This window comes from Nannobrachium achirus, assembly GCF_963921795.1.
Source record: "Nannobrachium achirus genome assembly, chromosome: 10".
NCBI classification, from domain to species: Eukaryota; Metazoa; Chordata; class Actinopteri; order Myctophiformes; family Myctophidae; genus Nannobrachium; species Nannobrachium achirus.
In genome coordinates, this window is record NC_137819.1 from 33,318,547 (window position 1) to 33,333,177 (window position 14,631).

The 14,631-nt window shown below is 42.7% G+C and overlaps 1 protein-coding gene across 1 annotated transcript in view; it reads left to right on the plus strand.

Moving 5' to 3' along the window:
* LOC308292972 (protein spire homolog 1-like) overlaps positions 1 to 14,631 on the plus strand; it is a gene marked incomplete at both ends in the record, with an annotated part of 64,610 nt that overhangs the window by 11,774 nt on the left and 38,205 nt on the right. The gene's annotated exons all lie outside the window — the stretch shown is intronic.

The following is a 14,631-nucleotide window of genomic DNA, read 5'->3' on the forward strand; positions in this document are numbered from 1 at the left end:
ATAGTAACTGCTGCTGCAATAGTCCTGATTTCACACTTTGCCATAAGTAGCAAGTAGACTTTTTTTTACCCAAGGAGAAATTACTTTCCACAGCACTGTATATCAGACAACAATAAATACAACATTACTAATAATGATATACAGTGACAATTATACATATTATTCAGGCCTGTTCAGACAGAAAGGCCTATTTCAGCTATGGCTCAGAGATTACGTTAGCCGGTATTTACCGGCCATTGGCCGGTTAAATGTTTAATTGGCCGGTAATTAAAAAGTCCACCGGCCACTCTATAGGCTATTTTATCATTTAATCTTATTATTCACATAATAATTTGGCTAAAGTAAAGCTACAACCATTAAAACCTATCATAATTTTAAAAGTGTATCATGTTCTGTGACATGACAGCGGAGCTCGCCGCTGCTGCTGCTTCATGCTGCGCTGTGCGCATTAGATCAGTCTATATTCGTCGTACGATGGTTACGTGCATTGAAAATATCAGAGCTTCAAGCTCACACCCCGTCGTAACGCGCGGCGCTGTGGGCTTGTACGTCTGCTATTTTAGATACGCACACGACGGCCATATGGAGAAGCACACATCACAGCTGACAGTTCAGGCAGCTTGTAAAACAATCAGCGCTATACAGCGTGGGTTTAGTGTTATGATCAGAACATAACTGGGGTTCTTCCGAGGTAATCTAGACCAAGCTGGACCCAGTAGACGACAATAAAAAAGGGACCCGAACTCTGTGGAATCACATGGATTATACAAGCACGCACATGACTTTCTGATCGCATGGATGTGATGCCATTGTGGTGGTCAAAGCAACAGAGGCAAGTCAACCTTCCGGTCTACGGACCGACAGTTTGGAATAAACTCCCACTACACCTAAGACAGGCAGCCTCTGTGGATAGCTGCCTCTGTGGATAGCTTTAAAGCACAGCTCAAGACCTATTTCTTTACTCTTGCTTTTAGCTGAATTATTTTTTATCTCTTTGATGCTATTGACGTCCACACTGTTCTGAAATTGTTCTTCAATGTTTTATGTTTTTATTGTTCTGCTTTATTGTATTCATGTGTATTTTATTTTTTCTGTTAAGTAACTGTGCTTCATTTTCTGCTCTGTAAAGCACTTTGAGCTGCATTTCATGTCATGAAAGGTGCTATACAAATAAAGCTTTATTATTATTATTATTATTCCTTGCGTCATTATAACATAACATTAACAAAACAAAACAAAGGTTGTATGTTTGCATAATAGGTTTAAGGAGACGTGATGCCAAAATCATTCACTATTATTAACTTATTAATTTGTAGGGCACTGTGTGGCAGGGCGCGCAAAAGGTTCGCTTGAGTTGCGCCCACTTTAGCCGATTAACTTTTTTTTTTTTTGGCAAGCGATACCTCTACATAAGTAGATAGTTAGGCTATTATTTTAACTCGGGAACAGATTGCAATTGCATCTGTGATAAAGAGGAAAGCTAACATAAAATGGTGTAATTATTAGTTGGGTCACCATGCACATTGCACATTAGCTCTGGTCCATAGCGTTAGTGGAGTTCTCCTCCACTAACTGCTATAGACCAGAGCTAATTGCACATACAGTATCTCAGCTGCAAACACGTATGTGACGTTCATTATAATATGGCCGATAAATTAATTGATTGGCCGGTAAAATATAATCCTGCCGGCCAAGGTGGCCGGCCCCAAAAATGCCTAGCGGAAACCCTGCTATGGCTGCTGCTGTCAGCCTTTTTCCAAAGCGTTTATCAGACTTTTCCCAAAGTGAGAGTGTGAGACCTTCTGCACTGTTTTGTACCTGTGCCTGGAGGGCATTAAGGAGGTGCTCAAGTGGATGCGTGTTCCCTAGGGCCGTAGGGTAAGGGGATTGAGTGGGTGTCGAGGCAGTGATGATGACCCTGTTGTTTAGTTCTGTGAGGTTGGGTGTTGGGAGACCAATTATCCTGGCAGCAGTGTTGTTTGACCTGGTTAGTAACTGATAGCATGTTAAAGAAGCAGGTGGTGGTCTGGTGGAGGCACCCAGGGGGCTCACCTGGTAAGGCTATACCACATAAAAGGCTATAGTCTTCCTGTAGCTGGCTTGGGTTTGAATCGGACCCCATGCTCTTAAGGGTCGATCCATACCGTTATAAGGAGCCTAACTAATTGTTAGTGTCCAGACCCAAATATGGGTTTCCATTCCCGGTTCGGGGGGGCGTCAACAGACTTTAGTCGGCTCTACGGTGCTGCCTAAATGTTGTGACCTCCCGACTTAATTTCGGTACTTAGCGGTGTCTTCTCATTCATTCAGCCCGGCTTCAAGTGCATATTCTCGGCTGTGAATCCAAGGAAACAGCGTTCGTTTCTGGGAGGGAGACACGCCGACTTCCAAATGATTGTGGACGCCGTGTATTGAGTGTTTCATAGCGAATACAGACAGCAGCTGGGTCTGAGTGATGGCAGGCAGGCGCGCGCGTGACACACACACACACACACACACACACACACACACACACACACACACACACACACAGAGAGAGAGCTTTGGTCGCTTCTCGCCGACCGTTTTAAAGAGAAAAGAAAAGCATAGACACAACTCTGCTAATGTTCCGTGTTGATAGGTTTTCCACGACGAGTTGTGACTGCGTGATGATATGCATGCAGCAAATGAGGCGGCCGCGGCACGTCTATAATGTGAGCTTGTAGATTAAATGTTGAGCGTTTGTGAGAGTGAGTGAGAGAGAGAGAAGAGACCCCGTGTCCCCGTCACTGGTGCTGCTGCCTGCTGGAGCTGCCTGCTACTTAATGGACTTCCAGTCATTCAGCTTGCAGCGCGAGGTCAGTCAGATATATATCCGCCCTGCAACTCTCATGTATCGGCCACAAACGTCGTCATGCCATGGACCTCCAATATTTACAAGCGACTAGGCACTAGCCGTTAAGAAAGTATGGATGAACTCCCCCCGAACCTAAATAATTTCGGGTCGGGGAGCACTCCCGAACCGAAATTAGTTAGGCTCCTTATAACGGTATGAAACGACCCTAACTGTGTCAAGATCTGTCATGCGCTCTCTCTCTCTCTCTCCTGCCTTTACAGTCTCACTATCACAATTAAAATACATATGACAAAAACAAATCTTAAAGCGGCAATCCAGAACTTATTTTTAACTACTTGACTTTGAACCCTGTATACTTCGGTGATCGGTGTCCCACAGGGGTCTATACGTGGCTATCTTCTTTATTCCCATTTGTCTGACTCTACACCAAATCTCTTCATCTGTCTACAAGAGGGAGGGGGGGGGGCTCTTTTGCATTTATTGATACCAGACAGTACACAGTAGAGATGGACAGGACACTGGGAGAGGGGGACGGGGAGTGACTCGCTGTTACTGTGCATTAGAGCCCCCCCAGCATTCAAATGTTTAATGAATAAACCGTATTAACCAATCTGTACGGTATGTTAATACAACTAGCCCTTACCCGTTCAAAGATATGAGCTCCAAAATGATGTGCAGTGTGTGGGTTATGGGGTGCACACAGTATATGAGGGATGGAAAGTAACTTTAACTGGTGCTTGCATGATAATATGTAGGAGCATCAATGTAAGAAACCCGTTTCGTTTAATGGCTACAGAGATACTGTCCCCCCCCCCCCCCCCAGCCCGCCCGCCCACCCGCCTGCACACACACCCGCCTGCCTGCACACACACACACACACACACACACACACACACACAGACACACACAGCTGGTTAAACATGTTGCCTCATGCTAGATGCAGAATAGATTAGCCTCAAGCTAGATGCAGAATAGATAGTAGATACACCATAAAAATGCTAATATACAGCATAGGATTTGTGAAAGTGACAAACGGGCTTCACAGTTATGTCAGGTGTGTTCATATGCTAATTGTGATGCGATTTCAGATCAATTGCTCCAGCCACTGAGGAGAAACGCTGTTTCAGACAGACAGACACTCACTCACTCACTCACTCACTCAGACAGACATTCGCAAAATTATAGTATAGATATATAACGTGTACATGTGCAGTGTTGTTGGGAGGTCATCTCCCTATTACTCTTCCATAACTTTTAGCGTCACATTGTGAGCGTGTAGATTCTGCTATTTTCTACGTGATAAGTACAAGGCCTGCCAAGTAGCACGGCACTTCGTTCCTATTGGTTGTTGTCACCATCGTTGAACGTCAGACGCGTTGAAAGCATTGTTTCACTGGAACTGGAAGCTCCAACCACTTACTCTAGAACAGGGGTCCTCAAAAGGGGGTCCGGGATCCCTAGGGGGTCCTTAGAGTTACTACAGGGGTGGCCGCCAAAAATCCTTGTGTGATAGGATCATTCTTTAAAATTAACAACTTGAACCCTCTCATCCCTATTCCGAGGAGAACTTTAGACAAAAATAGCAGATCGGCTATTTTTGGCAAATAGGTTTGTTGTAGAGGTAAAAAAGAGCAGACCAAGTACAGAGTGAAAGGTCAAGTTTACAAAACATCTACGATTTAAGTGGGTAAATGCCTGAAAATACACATTAACATGAATCCAACATGGACTGATGACAGTGCTGTCAAACGAGTCGAAGACAATCTGCAAAACGCATTTATACAATATGTAGAGGGGGTCCCTGCTTCATCTCTCTCTCAGTTGAGAGGTCCTTGGCCTGAAAACGTTGAAGACCCCTGCTCTAGAATTGAAGCGATTGGGCTACACAGTACCCTAAATAGGCTGTATTGCGTGGCTGGTATCGTTCAGTTTCGTTCCCGCCCCATGGGCACTACATAAACTTTGCTTCATTAGAAAGATCTATTGATAGTAAGTAAGAAACAAAAAGTTCTCCGCGTGTCACTTGCACAATCTTTGTCACCAGCCAGAAATGTATTTAATGGGAATAACAAAAAAACGAAAATCTTGTGCTTCTGTTTTTGCTTGTAAAATTTGATATATTGATTTTGGCAACACAAAATCTTTCTCAAATGTCATTAATACATCTACCTAACATCTGAAACAAGTATTGGAGCCTTAGTATACTCATATGCAAATTTAGATCATGTAATGTAGCAAATTTGTTAAAGGAAACGCTTCAATGTAAGTGATTGTCAGTGACTGTAATTTTGTTATAATGACAAGTAAACTTGGTGTCTATTTGGATTTCACAGCAAGAGAAACTCAATAGAATACTTATCTTCATGATTGGGTGTGTCTGGATCTTAATTTACATATTTCCAAGATGGACGCCACCCGCCACCCGAGAGCTTTACTATGACTTTTACAGTGACAGCTGGCTGTTATGACAAAAGCAATATGAACACATTTGGTCAGTTTTACCTCTATCAAGAGTTGTGGGGATGATGATGGAGAAAACATACATACAGCTAAATGTATCTTAAAGATGACATTTTTAATTCATCACATTGCTGAACCACCTACTCCCAAGTGTTTCTTGTCAGCAAGCACAGACAGACAGAAGTCCAGGTCTCCTGAGCACTGGGAAGTTGGAGATTCTAGAGACTTCATCAGATGGCTTGGCTGAAGACCTTTTACTTGTGTGGCACCTACTGTAGGTAGAATAGCTTCCAACATCACAGTTGCTGAATGCTCCTCCAGATGCCGAAGCTGGTTTACCTGGCTTTTCAGCATTCTGTGTAAACTTTCACCCACAGGCTAGCATTATTGGCTACCTTCCACTCATCCCAGCATCGCCAACTGATCCTTCTTTCCTCAGAAAAGAGATGAAACAACTCTTCACTTCATAAGTACACCATTATAACTGGAGATCAGACAGCACCAAGATGAGTTTGGCAATGTAGTCCTGTTGCTGGGAGGCTTCCACCAGGCTCACAACTACTGAACATGAAGGCTATTTGCAAGATTATCAGGGATGCAGGGGCAGATGATCTGCTTGTTGCAGCAAGTCTTTGTCGAGAAGGAACTGTCAAGAAGATGTTTGTTGAAAAGACATAATACTACCAAACTTTACATGCCCTCAAAGTCCTGTTTGAAAAAGAGATAACTGGCAGAAGATAGAAATGACGAGGCTTCCAGAGATGGCAGTCATAGGAGATCAGCTGCTGCTTTTCAGGAATCATTCAATGGGCAACCAACTGCAGTCCTCTGGGCAAACTTCCTGGAGATGTCAGATATTCTCCAAAGGTTTATCTACTACGAGCGGGAAGGTGACTGGACAGGACATCTCTGTGAATCAGCAAGAATGCTACCCTACCTCACTTTAGTAGGCCACTACAAGTACAGGCAGCAATCTTTACCTTTGTATTTGCCTTAAATGAAGACATTAACAGAAACAGCTTCAGAGGTACATGAAGCACTGATGAAGAACTATAGTTGAAGACAAGCAAACCTGTACAGTATGTCTGCAAGACTGTCTTGTACTGATTTAGTTAAGTGCCAGAACAGGTCAGAAACGGAGTGCCAGAACTGTGAGAATGTTTCAAAAGAAACAAGCTTTATGGGATGATGACTCTGATTAAGCAAGGGTCATTCATCACCATGCTGGCTTTTGGTGGAGATTTATGTTGAAATGTCTTTTTTGCCACGGACATACTAAATGAGTGGACAATAATATATACCAGAAACACATCGAAGAGCAAGCCCTGAATTACCATAACATGTGTGTAACTCTGAGAACCATTTGGTTCCATTTGTACAATCTCAGAGTTAAGGGCGTACTAGTACTGGTTGGACTCCTAATATGCCAAAATGCCACAATGTCATAGATATTCTGAAGAAAACCTGTCGACTTTGAATTCAGTAATTGGATCTAATGATCAAAAACAAGAACATTATAAGATATAAAATCAGCCACTGACACATTTTGTCCGTAGTACAGACATATTGATGACCCCTGGATGAACGTGATAGGGATGAGTAATATACGCACCATGTCAGCATGTAAAATTAGCTAAATACTTGTTTTATTTCAAGATTTGCTTATGCAATACATACATGTGGGAGGAAAAAGCTTAACATTTGCTGTATTTTGTCACAGCACAGCCTTACGTTTACTTATGCTGCCAACATTTGTATGCGTTTTTGTTTTGGTTGGGGGGGTAGACTCGCGTAGCCAGACAACTATTCCACAATCTCCGAATGCTATATGGAGTCTGGAACGGCAGCTCCCGAACAGCGAGTATCGGAAGTAGCCACTGCTGCACTGAACTGTAGTCCCATTGGAAACATAACAGAAACACAATAGCTCAGACAAAGTCATTCGAGCAGCCTATTCTTGTTATGGGTGTATAGTTTAAGAAAACGTTTGAAAACATCATGGAGGTAACACCAACAACACCAGAGAAAGACAAAATAACGCCCCCAGAAATATTGAAAGGAGACATAACGCTTCCAGTAGGACATGTTATTGCTATTGCACCAAGGGAGCGTTTGCGTCACATCTGCTTTATCTCGCACTCATCGTTTCTATTTCCGTTTGCCAGACTGTATGCCGGGAGCATTTGCCCAAATCGCGGAGGCAACAGTCTGGCCTCGCGAGACTAGTTGGGGGGTGTCTTGATGTAGCCTACAAATGACAGATGTTGGGACACTCTAAGGTACTTAAATACATATTTTATACCTGACATGACCTTTTGTGCATTTATTATAGTCTTGTCCATTTTGTTTTTTTTTCCAATTTAGGGGGGTGTGATAGCAGTTTGATTGATTTTCATCCTTTTCTGGCCAAGGTACCTTTCATTACACAGTGGCTGTGAGATGTGTTATGTATGAGACAAGCTTTTACTATGTGTATGTTTCATTTTGCTGGGTGGCAATCACATACTGTACATTGAGGCGTTTTCTATATTTGCTATATTTCACGATCTAAATTCACTTATGAGAATACAAAGGCACCAATACTTGTTTCAGATGTTAAGTAGATGTATTTATGACATTTGAGAAAGATTTTGTGTTGCCAAAATCAATATAGTACATTTTACAAGCAAAAAAAGCAGCACAAGATTTTCTTTTTTTTGTTATTCACTTTTATATACAATTCTGGCTGGTGACAAAAGTTGTGCAGGTTTCGTGCGGAGAACTTTTAACCCAAAGTCCACAGGGGTATTGTCTATGCAAAAATGCATTGAATGAGTAGTGCCCAGACGTGGGAACGAAATTAATTTTCTAAGCACTTTTCCTTATAACGCAATACCGCCTAAAAGCTGTCTTTCCACCGCACCGATTTCGCCGCGGCACAGCGTTTGAAGAAGTCGGGAAGCGTCTGCTGCCAACAAGCTGCCGCCGGGAGCTAAAAAGTGCCCCAAATGTATTAAAGGGTGGAAGATGTGTGATCGTGACCTACATTAAATTCTACACTTGATATTAGCCAAAAGGAAGAAAAGCGATGACCCACATTGTATTCTAATGCATTGGACGATTTCTTGTCATCGATGACTCCACTTTACCGTGATTGTCTGCAGACTCACTCGACTCAAATTTCCACCCCCAACTGAAACCTCTGTCTGTGCTGGGAGCACAGGAAACCCAAAGCCACAAGCAGTGATATTTAGGACTCGGATCAATGTGTTCTATCTGACTGGCTGTGCGTGTGTGTGTTCATTCATCCTTCCCCTTCTCAGATCTTATGCCAGAGATATTTAAAAAATATATATTTTTGGGGGCTTTTCTGACATATCTTTCTTATAGTGGAAAGTGGAGAAGTACAGGAAACGGGGAGAGAGATGGGGAGAGACATGCAGTAAAGATCATCGGGAATGGGATCTGAAAGTCGGGCAACATTAGAGCCTAACGGTTCTGGATTGGTATAAATGCGTCTTGTGTGCAGGGTGCCAGTATATTTTGTTCTCGGCTGTCAAAGAGGCTTTCGGATCAGATTTGTGATGCATGTGGAGTCACCGTGGGGGGTTTGACAAGACTTTGTACTCTGCCCTACAGGAATCTGGCTACTACTGTTGCATTTAACTGAGGATAACTGTTTCTGTCCCCTACGTCAGGGGTCTTCAACGTTTTCAGGCCAATGACCCCTTAGTTGAGAGAGAGATGAAGCAGGGACCCCCACAACCTTATCATTGATTCCATATAGTTTCATTGTTTGGCAGCACAATCATCAGTGTATTTTGGATTCATGTCAATCTGTGTTCTCAGATATTTATCCACTTGAACCGTCAATACTTAACACATATGGTGCCAACCCCGAGTTTCCCGAGTTTGTATTGGTACTACCGCTGTGCCAACCCCGAGTTTCCCGAGTTTGGGCCGTTTTTGAAAAAAAAAGTTTTTTTTTTTCAAAAATTTGTTTTTCAAAAAAAAAAATTGGACCTCCAGAAATGTATTAGGCATGATCGCGATCGCGAAATTGCATGTTTAACCCCCATACCAACTCATTCTTTCAAACATGGCAGCCATGTTTGTTTACATCTGAAGAAAACATAATGGCTGATAAATCATGAATGCCTGAACGGATTTCCAAGCGGATTCTTTTGTTTGAAAGCTGTGAACAGCATCTACACACGTGGTGCATCATCTAGGCATGGGCGTGCACTTTTTACACAATTGCACAATTACATGGAAGTCTATGGTAACCATGGCAACGCGAGACATTGAAGAGAAAAAATCATTGCAACATAAGTGTTAATGAACTTGACCTTTCACTCTGTACTTGTCTGCTCTTTTTACCCTCTACACCAAACTCTTTGCCGAAAATAGCCGATCTACAAGCTCACTACGCCTCTCGCTGTGAGGCGTTGTGAGCTTGTAGATCTGCTATTTTTGGCTACAGTTCTCAGAATATGGACACTAGGGTTAAAGTTGTTAATATAAAAAGGATAAGAAGATTTGGAGGACCCCCTGTAGTAACTCTGAGGACCCCCTAGGGTTCCCGGACCCCCTGTTGAAGACCCCTGCCCTTCGTGGACACCAGTCTGCTTGTGTCAACCTTTTGGAGAACGTTTCATTTCCCTGTGTTCCTAATGGGTGCTATACCACTCAACCACCAAGCCCTAAATACTTTTGGCATGCCCAAAATACGGAAGGCAGGTTGCAAGTGGTGAACTCATACAGGATGCACGATAAACAAGTAAAGTTGATACTAGAACACTATAAAATGTATTTGCTGAGGCGTTGCAATTTTATCCTTGTGGCATTTTTCCACAAGGATAAAATTGATATTAGCAATTTGTCTGTTTGGGTTCAGATAATGCAAGTTATTGCAGAGTCTAATAAACAAAGAAATAAACAAAATCAAAGCAATCAACAGTTCAATCGTTAATATAAATGTAAATGATAATTTGTTATAGTCCTAGATTTGATCAGATTTGCATGCATGCACTGCCCAATTTAATACATGTTGAACTGAAGACCTGTGGTCTAAAAGCATTCTTTCACCTGTCAGTCAGCCTTTAGCTCTCTGTGACAAAAACAAGGGCACAGAACGGCAGTGCTGGTGGTTTTGTGATTCAGATTGACATCTGTCTCACCCCCTCAGTACTGATGAGATGTATCGAGTGGGACACACAAGCCAGTGTAGCCTCTTAATTGGTCAAAATTTCAGACCAATGGCTAAAATTAGTCGCAAATGTCTTGGTATGTACAGGCAAATAACCGTGGGAGAGAGGTTTATTATTGGAGGCTGTTGTTGCACCCACTGCTGCAGTAATAGGCCCCTGCACTCGGTATCGGTTGCATAACCCGTCTGTATTTGTGTCTGGTGGATGGCTTTACCCTCCTGCTGCATCCCAAAACGCTGAGAGCTGCTTATCTGTCTGTGTTCTGACGTGAAAAAGCCCTGTTGTTGGGTTGAACCCAGAGGGTGACCACAGCTACTGCAGCCTGCTCCAAGAATGACGTCAACCCCGCCTGCATCTTGTCTATAATGTGAATAATACACAATACATTAGTAACCGTAGTAATGCTCTGAGCCACTCTCTGCTCTGTAATTCGGTTGCACAGAGCCCAAAATATGCATATATTTTAGAGCAGGGGTCTTAAACGTTTTCAGGCCAAGGACCCCTTGTTTGACAGCACAATTTTGAATCGTCAGTGTATTTTGGATTCATGTCAATTTGTGTTTTCAGATATTTAACTGTTCTGCCGCCGTTGACGGTGAGGATTGTCATTGAAAGGGTTAATACCATGGCGCCGTTGACGGTGAGGACTGTGAATCTTACTGTATATACAGTAAAGATATTATTACTTACTTAATGTCGCTCCGGTCCCGCTCGCATCGGTAATGTCGGCGATTTGTTTACAACGCACGTTGGGCGTGCACGCGAAGTGAAGCTCCTCAATGTTAAGTCAATGGAGAGGCCCATAAAGAAACTTCATTTAAACAAAATAGCCATTTTGAGACATTTTGCAGCAGATCTAAATGTAAACAAGGCACAAGGTAGGGCGCAGCCATCTTCCTCTTCTTGGCCCACACTGTCATGTGACTAGATGACGTAATCGTTGCCGTCAAGTGATAATCCAAAAAAACAAAAACAACCCCCTTCCGGCCCTTCAAAATAATAGCGGCGGCCGACGGAGGAAACGACGTGGCGCCGAGGCACCAAGCAACCTTCAGATTAAGAGGCAGTAGATGTGTTAACCACTTGAACCGTCAATACTTAACTTCTTCAGTGCCATATTTAAAGTTGGATCTCTTATATTGCCGGTTCGCCAACAAAGGGTTAAAAAAATAGTGTGCACGCTGGTGCACACATTCGTGCACAGATGTGCACGAAGATGTGCATGTGCATGCTTTTCACAGCTTTCAAACAAAAAAATCCACTTGGAAATCCGTTCAGGCATTCAGGAGAAGGCAGCCCTTATGTTTTCTTCAAATGTAAACAAACATGGCTGCCATGTTTGAAAGATGGGGTTGGTATGGGGGTTAAACATGCAATTTCGCGATCGCGATCATGGCTAGTACACTGTTGGAGGTCCAAAATTTTTTTTTTCAAATTTTTCTTTTTCAAAAAAGACGTCCAGAAGACGTCTGGCAGGGAGGTCCATAGTTAAAAAGACGTTTTTATTATAGAAAACGTATTTTTCGGCAGGGTATGAGTTAATAAACTTGACCTTTCATTCTGTACTTAGTCTGCTCTTTTTCCCCTCTACACCAAAGCTCTTTGCCGAAAATAGCCGATCTACAAGCTCACAACGGCGTTGTGAGCTTGTAGATCTGCTATTGTTGTCTAAAGTTCTCAGAATATGGACATTAGGGTTCAAGTGGTTAATATAAAAAAGGAGAAAAAAAAACTTTCTATCACTCAAAGATTTGGAGGACCCCCTGTAGTAACTCTGAGGACCCCCTAGGGATCCCGGACCCCCTGTTGAAGACCCATGTTTTAGACTAGAGGTTTAATGCAGGTATAGTATAGCTCAACACGAGGTCCTGTTAACACACGCATGCACGTCGTGCAAGGAGTGTGTGTTACTGTTGGTATCTATCTAGATTAGAAGGACACGTTGGATAACCAGTACGCCAGTATTGCAGAACAGAATTCTGTTATGGCATGTTCAACAAGATATTGGCTTTGTCTATTTACTGAGATCCAACTGATATAAATATAGATGATCATCACCAAGGGCAGACACACATACCCAGACACAAACACACTGATGATTGCAAATGATAACCATGAGAATGCAGCGTTTTGATCAACATTTAGTTAACCAATGTCTGTCATCAAGGAACTGTCCAAGTAAACAATATTATGGTCTAGGGCTGCAACTAGAGACGAATGGTGTTGGCGATGATTCTATTGATTACGGTTTAAATTAATCGAAAAATCTATTAAAAAATAATTAAACAAAATTCAAATTTAAATATCGTGTTTTTTCTTTTTACTTTGCTGTACAGTCTGTACAGAATTCTTTCCTATAGCGACATGCTCAAAATAGGGATTAGTTGAAAGTGGTTAGCTGTTGCATCCCTATTATACTTCAGTCCATGCTATTCGATGTATCGATTACTTATACAAAATGTTATGTTGGTCCTGCTGGGATTCCCCCCGACAGTGAGGGAGTTGACTGACACTACCTATTGACAGCGATAGTGGAGTGAGATGGAAAACTGGACGAGAGTAGGGGAATGACATAACCGCTGGGGACTCTTATCATCAGGTCATTTTGAGCCCAAATGGTAAGCGCTCTGATTACTTGGCTATCGGGCCACTTCAGTGGAGAGAGGGATGGCTCCGTACATTTGTTGGTATGCAGCTCTTCTGTGAACTGTCAAGGTCACTGTTTTAGTTCCTTTGCAACCGGATAAACAGTGTTTACCTTGTCTGAGTTGTACTTATTATCCCCAGCAGGGAAATTACTTTATCACGACACAGACCCAATCATAGGCAACATAATACAGAACTACTACTACGTACTATTTACTTTTTCATACCAAGCCTTTATTTGCCCTGTGCCAGTGGACTGATAAAGGATAGAGAGGGTGATGATGACTCATGTCAGCCCAATGGCCGGCGCTAGGCTATGTTAGTTGTAGATGGCTCAGCTGTGACTCAAGCTTGCTGCAACATGTTGTGAGCTTGTAGATCATGTTGTGAGCTTGTAGATCTGCTATTTTTGGTGCACGACATCTGCGTGCAACTACTGTAAATATAAGTTGGGCGTCATCCAGCCCCAGCTGGACTGCTTTCCTTTCTGTGCTGTGTGAAGAGACGAGTGCAAGGAATGATGCTCCTCATTACACACTCGCCTCATGTTCTTAAAAGTCTTAATTGTGCGGATTCAAATAAAAAGGTGTTTTTAATGTGATTTTGTCGGACAATCTGAGGCTCTATTTCTTTGGCAGAATTTTGTTTTGTAAGTTGGATTTATTACCTGAACCTTACCTTGGTTCACAAAAATGTGATACGACCTCGAGTTGTGTATTTGCGAACCTCTAATGGATAGCTTTAAGCCAGGCGGCTTTAGCTCTGACAATCAGGATTTTTCTTGAAAACACAAGAAGCCCAAATTTTGGGAGACATATTCATATTCTTCAGTGCTAAACCAAGCTTGTCCTTCTGACTCCGGTACAAACAAGGAAAAAGGTCAAAGAAGATTCTGTCGATTCTGTAAAAAACAACTTGTTTGTTTTTGAGTAGCTGCGGTAGGAAGTCGGGACTCTCGTGGCAAACGTAAGCCCTGCAGCTCTGCAGGCTCCGGACAATGATGTCAGAGCATAATGCTGCTTGCACAACAACTGCTGAGTATCATCATTGTGTGGTGTGGCGTGAGAGAATTGCTCGGAGCCCGGGTGAATGTTACTCAGGGGAAAGTCTCGCAGTAGCCAGAGCATTGGTTAGATGTCCAACGTCTGGGGCACAACTTTTGAAAAGTGATTAATGCATGGCAGAGGCGCTCTGGTGTCTCATAGAGTAAGATACCACATAAATGAGGCTATAGTCCGTCTCGCAGCTTTGGGCCCTTGACTGCACATCATCTCCCCTCTTCTCTCCTGCCTTGTCTCTGTTCACTGTCTTCATCTATCTATACATTACACAAATCTCTTGTTCGTCTCGACTGTCACATATCTGGAGAACAGTCCAACCATGTACCTTCACATATAAAGAGTGAGTGTGAAGTTTGTTGGCTCAGCGGTTCTCCACAACCAGCGTGCACCACAATTTCATGCAACGTAAATGCTAATGATAAAAATGGGTACACCGAAA